This window comes from Rhinopithecus bieti, unplaced genomic scaffold (assembly GCF_001698545.2).
Source record: "Rhinopithecus bieti isolate Rb0 unplaced genomic scaffold, ASM169854v2 scaffold_51968, whole genome shotgun sequence".
Lineage (NCBI taxonomy): Eukaryota > Metazoa > Chordata > Mammalia > Primates > Cercopithecidae > Rhinopithecus > Rhinopithecus bieti.
The window spans coordinates 415,230-421,508 of record NW_016820949.1 but is presented as its reverse complement, the minus strand read 5'-3'; positions in this window follow the sequence as shown (position 1 = coordinate 421,508).

Here is a 6,279-nt window from a genome sequence, read left to right as displayed (position 1 = left end):
GTGTAAACCATCAACTTCAGTATAAATTAATATCAAGTGGAGAGTAAATTGAAATAAATTATAACATTCAGTGCAAATGTAACTTTAATGCCAGCATAGTTTGAATTATAGTAAAAATAAATGTATGTACATTTAGAATTAGAAAACCTAGAATGTTTAAATCCTGGCATTTCTTTGAGCACATCACTTCTCTAAGCTTAGATGACTTATTCTGTGTAATGAGGTGATATTAACGCTTTTATGGTAAAAACAAAACAAAACAAAACAAAAAAACAGAGCATATTAAGTAAGGGGAGGATATTTCTAACATGATATTTACCACAAAGTAAACTTTTAATAATTGTTATTTATCTTCCCCATATCCATCTTTATTTAAAGATTATTGTTACCTGAAGCTGCTCAAGATTTTTCATTTATTACTCTAGCTTATTAAAACAAGTTGAATAGTTTATTAAACGGGGTTGTATCTTGAAGCCACTGAAAATACAAATAACATATTTACTTAACTTTATGAATGCTTACTGTGAGCCAGGCACTGTCAAAGGCACCGTGCTTAAGATAGTAAACAAAAGAAACCCCAAATTCCTGTTCTCAAAATGTTGTGAAAACAATGAATGATTAAAGATTATACACAAGAGGCCTTCTGATATATGACTTTCTACTTAATGATTACATTTTGATAAGATTATTATTTGAGTATAATTATTTAGATATGAGTTTATAGATTTTGGAGGTCCTTCCCAATTCTAAAATTCTATGAAGTATGACTTGTAATTTAAATGGTAAATTTAAGAATAATAAAAATATAAATGTAAACAATTAACTTGCCTTGAATATGCTTAAAATAAGAGAATTCATAACACTTAACAAAGTGCTGCCTGAATCAGACTGGTCCAAGTTGTTACTTTAGGATGGCTGCCTGGTCGGCAGGAAGCAATTTGGTCTTTTCTGCAACACTACCAAAGCCAACACCCCATAGCTAATGTGTCGAAAGATAAATATTCTTAATGGGGAAAAAGTTACTAAATTTGGAAAATAATCCTTTGCTAAGTAGCAGATTGCATTAAAAAGTAATTATAAGTCACTTGGGAGGCTGATTCTACCGTATGTAAATATTGTAATGAACACCAACTCCTAAAAACACTTTGAATAAAGAACTATGCATAACCAAAGTGGGGCATGGCACAGGCTGATATCTGAGTACTGAGCAGGGAACTGACCCATCACAAGGGTTACTCAAATGTTTGGAATAAAATTGTGATGGTTTTGCTTATTTGATATTTGAATAGTGCCTTGGTAATTTTGTGCCTTTATTTCAACAAAAGAAACACTATACAAATGAATTAAGGAAATGACTCCCTTTAAGTTCACTCTGTGATTTTTTTTTAAGTCAATGCTTCATTAAGTACAGTTTATGTGCCAGCTGTTTAAATTTTACCTAATTAATTCTTTCATTTACATTAGCCTACATAATTCTGTTTGAATTTTTAGTGAAAATAAATTTGTATATTACTTAAAGTATGATTTACTTGATACCAGTATTTAATTTTACAGTCACATATTTCTAAAACGTTAAGAGCTTGTCACTTACATATTTCAAAGTCCACTATCTCTATTCCCTGAAGAGAAAACTATATATATTTCCAATGTTGACCATACACTTTTAAAATCCCTCATTAGATCTCAAAGGAATGTTCGGGTACACTAACATAAGTGTCAAGAAGAAGGTAATGATGGATGGTGGATTAAGAAAACACTACTTTAGTGTCAATAATAACCACCATGTCCAAAAAGAAACTATACATTTCAAAGAATGCTTTGAAGATTGGTAGTAACTTGTTAAAAGCTTGGTTTCAGATTTAATAAGTCCCATCATTTTCAACTCTCTTTTCTTTTCTTTTTTTTTTTTTCTTGGTAAGTTTCTTAGAAGCTCAAATTTGAACGGTAGTTTCAAAGAACCCACATTTTAAAAGGTAATTCAGGATAAATATGACACCTAATTTAAAGACATTCAGTTGGCTTCATATCAGGTTGCATGCTGATTTTAGAGCTGTTTATTGAAGTTTAAAGCTTGGGATGGATTTGTTCCATCAAACTGATACTATAAATAGGTCTTTAAGTCCTGGCTACTTAATATGATGTGCTTTTAATTCTGTTAATAGTTACTTCTGGATGACAGTTTATACCTGTCCATAATCTTTCTATGAATTTCAAAACTTTCAAACCTGTTTGGAAGAAGGAACAGGGCTAGGGGGATTTGTACCATGCTTCTTCGGAATATTCTTTACTAACTCAGTTGTATGTTTTCCACTACATCCCAGGGCCTAGGTTAATGATAATATGTCCAAGGAAAGGCAATGTAGTACTAATTGCCAAACTGTAGTAGTTGTTGCCTATAATCCCCGTTAAAAATAAGGCAAAAAATCCAATATTTTTCTTCATCTTTCAGCAAGAAATAGTGCTTGTCAATAATGGGAGAAAAGATGCAGAAGAAGGAGGTGGTGGAATCTCCTGACAGTTGAGTAGGAAAGAACCAACACACTAGTGATGTCCTCATTTACTTACTTATTTAATACGTTTTGTTGATCTCCTTCCATCTGCTAAGAAATATGATGAATGACAGGCCATTAAGAAAGGTGAATAAGGCCGGGCGCGGTGGCTCAAGCCTGTAATCCCAGCACTTTTGGAGGCCGAGATGGGCGGATCACAAGGTCAGGAGATCGAGATCATCCTGGCGAACACGGTGAAACCCCGTCTCTACTAAAAAATACGAAAAACTAGCTGGGCAAGGTGGCGGGCGCCTGTAGTCCCAGCTACTCGGGAGGCTGAGGCAGGAGAATGGCGTGAACCCGGGAGGCGGAGCTTGCAGTGAGCTGAGATCCGGCCACTGCACTCCAGCCTGGGCAACAAAGCAAGACTCTGTCTCAAAAAAAAAAAAAGAAAGAAAGAAAAGAAAGGTGAATAAGATAGGGTTCTCCCCTCCTGGAAACTTCTGATAGAGTAGAGGAGATGGAAAATGAGCCCTTTACCTTCTGAGTACTTTAATGGAGAAGTGCCTTTAAGTTATAAGTAAGAGGTTGACAATACAGCAAATAGACATAAACAATTACAACTGTTAAGCTCACCAAGCACCTGAAACACCGGTGTAGTTTTCAAAAAATTTAACAACCTCTGCAGCATGTCATAAAGGAATTACAATCTGTGTAGCCCATATCATCAAAACAAGGTCATGAAGACTACCTACTATTCCAGGCCTTTTGCCTTCAGTTGCCAGGATCATGAGGTTGTCCAGGTAACTGTGTAAGCTTTTGCTGTCTCTTCAGGATATATATCAGCCGGATCACATCTGTGATTTTGGATTAGGACTTCTGTATCTTTTGACATACCACCAAGGGAGAAAAAAAGAAAAGGTGTTTAAGCCAGTAAGTGCTGTAACTAAATAATGGAGAAAATTGTTCATCACTATTTATTTCTTAGTAAAATATTGATGATTAGCACTTATTACATTTTCATACCATATGTAATTATTTCATTAACTCATTATTCATCAAAACTTTTGTTTTGATTCAATCCACATTTGAGAGTCAAATATATTCCAGGCTATATATCTCCTATCTATCTATCTATTATCTATCCTATCTATCTATCTATCTATCTATGTATCTATCTATCTATCTATTCAAAGTTTTCTAAATGATAATGTCACCTCATTTGAATTCAGATATGTTCTTTTGATTGTGACGTAGCAGTTTGAAGTAAGAGGTATTAGCAAGAGTCATTGCAATGCACGATAGAAGTAGAAACCAGAGAACATAAAGGAATATGAGTTCAAAAAGTAATTACTCTTCCACTTGGTATGGTTATGAGATGAAGAGGTTAGAATGGACTATACCTTGAAAAGCTGAGGGCTGGTAAAACCAGAAAAAAATGGACCAGAGAAGAATGAAAGTTGATGAGCCACATAAGGTGTTATATTGATCCTTAACTGTAATAAGGTAACTCAAATGTATTAGACTGCCCATTCTAAAACAATTGAGCTTCTCTCTCTCTTTCTCTCTCTCTGACTAATCTTTGTAAGGAGATTTTAAAAATATGTGCAGGCATTGTGCTATAAGTTGTAAGTCCCGTTTATACATTATCTCATTTAATCCTCTTAATGACCTTGTAAAGTTGGTACCAAAATTATTACTTCCCCTGCCTCCTGCTACTACATACACCCACACACACCACCACACATCTCAGAGAGGAACTTGAAGCTTAGATAAGTAATCAGTTCTATAGCTAACATTTTATTTCACAAATAGCAGACATGAGAAGATACTTCATACTGTTTCATAGCTAAGATAATGGGATATGGGCAAAAACAAAATTAGATTCATCACATAAAGGAACAGAATTAATTTGTATTCTGGGGACACTTTTGAAGGATATGCAATTTTTCATTCCATTTATTGATCAACAGCATAAGTTAGTAAATACTGACTATATCTAAAGTGATATTGAGATGAACTCTAAGAAATATAGCTAATAATTGAATTAGGATTTTTAAAATCAATTTCAACAATTGTGAAGTAGTTTCTTTTCAAATAAAGAAAAATAGAAGAATAAATTTTTTAACATAGGCCATATAATTGACAGTAAATAAAATGTGTTCTTAAAAAAGTTTATGCCTTACAATTGATGGTTAATTTTCAGAAAAGAGGGAAGTGTATGAATATTGAAGGATCATATGTAGTTTCAGGTTCTCCATTTGTCCCAAGGTAAGCCCCATGAAATTAAGTAAAACTTGACATTGGATCAACTATTTCATACAGAAGACAATAAATATTTTAATGTTATTTGATCCAACACTTGCTGTTCAGTAAATTTATTTTATTTATATTTTACAAGAAAGTCTTAGGAGAAAATCTTGTACTGATCAAGCAATTACCCCAGTTTTATTTTGCCTTTTATAATTTTCTAAAGAATACATATTTTTGGTTGCCAAATAAAAATCAAATGTAGTCAACAGTAAAGGATATATCAGTATTGGTTTATAGAGAGTTATGAAACCTTACCCTTGCCAAATATCTTAACATTTAAAAATGTTGGTTTTAGTACTAAACTGATATCAAATGGAACACATCTCACATAATGGGATTTTCAAAGCTGCCATGTAATTCTTATGTCAGAAACCTCTTGTTAATAGGTGTGATTCTTTAACATATTTGTTTCTGGCCTTCTCTTCAATGGTTTCAATTTTATTTATACAGTAGAGTAATAAAACTAGTAAAATATGCTGATTAAAATGTTTTCATAGCACATTTGAAAACACAAACCAAAGTTGGATTCAAGCAAATGTCAATATGTGAAAGGTTTTTAACAGAACCTCACCATTCACCAGGGACATTCTTATCAAAAATATATGAGCCCAAAGCTAATCCAATTAGTTGATGGAGAAAGCATAAGAATTACTGTAGGAAAACATTCCTTTACAATCACAAATAGCTCCTCAGAGAGATGACACAAGAAATCAGACTTTTGTCAAATTCTATTTATGGACTCTCAGCAGAAGAAAAGAAAGGCACAGTACAAAAATGAATCAAAACAGAATGTGGCTATCTAGAATACAAGAGTACTAAGTGAATAAAATGTGTGGATAAAATTAATATTATGGGGACTCATATAACATAAACTAAATAAAGAAGTAACATTGACTTGTTCCAGATACATACAGATGTGCTGAAGAACCCTAGACAGAAAGAGGTACATAAACCATACACATTTCTCAATCCCCAGACACATCTGAGGATTGCCCATGGCTACTACCCTGTGCTTCTGCTTTAAATTTTGATTAAAGTGATATGAATTCCTTTCATCTTGTCAATGTCTCCACAATTATTTATCTTCAATTTGCTTTGTATTTTTCTTGGAGAGCTGAAAAAAATATTAATTTTATTATGCCTATAGCAGACACTGACATATTCTTCCTCCATTCTGGATTTAAAACAGAAAACAAAATAAAGCTAGCCTTTGTGGCATGGAGTGCTTAGTGTACAACGCAATAAAAGTTCATAGGAAAGGTATTTCTTGTTCACAGATTTTACAGTCTCTTCACATCTGTTGTGGATTGTATCAGCAATTTTTCTTTGGAAATTCCTAAATGTCTGAAGCCAAAAGATTCAAAGGATTCAAAGGAAAATAAATACAAGATTCAAATAAATAAAAGATTCAAAGGAAAAGTGTCATGAGACTAAATGAAAGTGTCATGAGACTATCTTTTTTTTTTTTTTTTTTTTT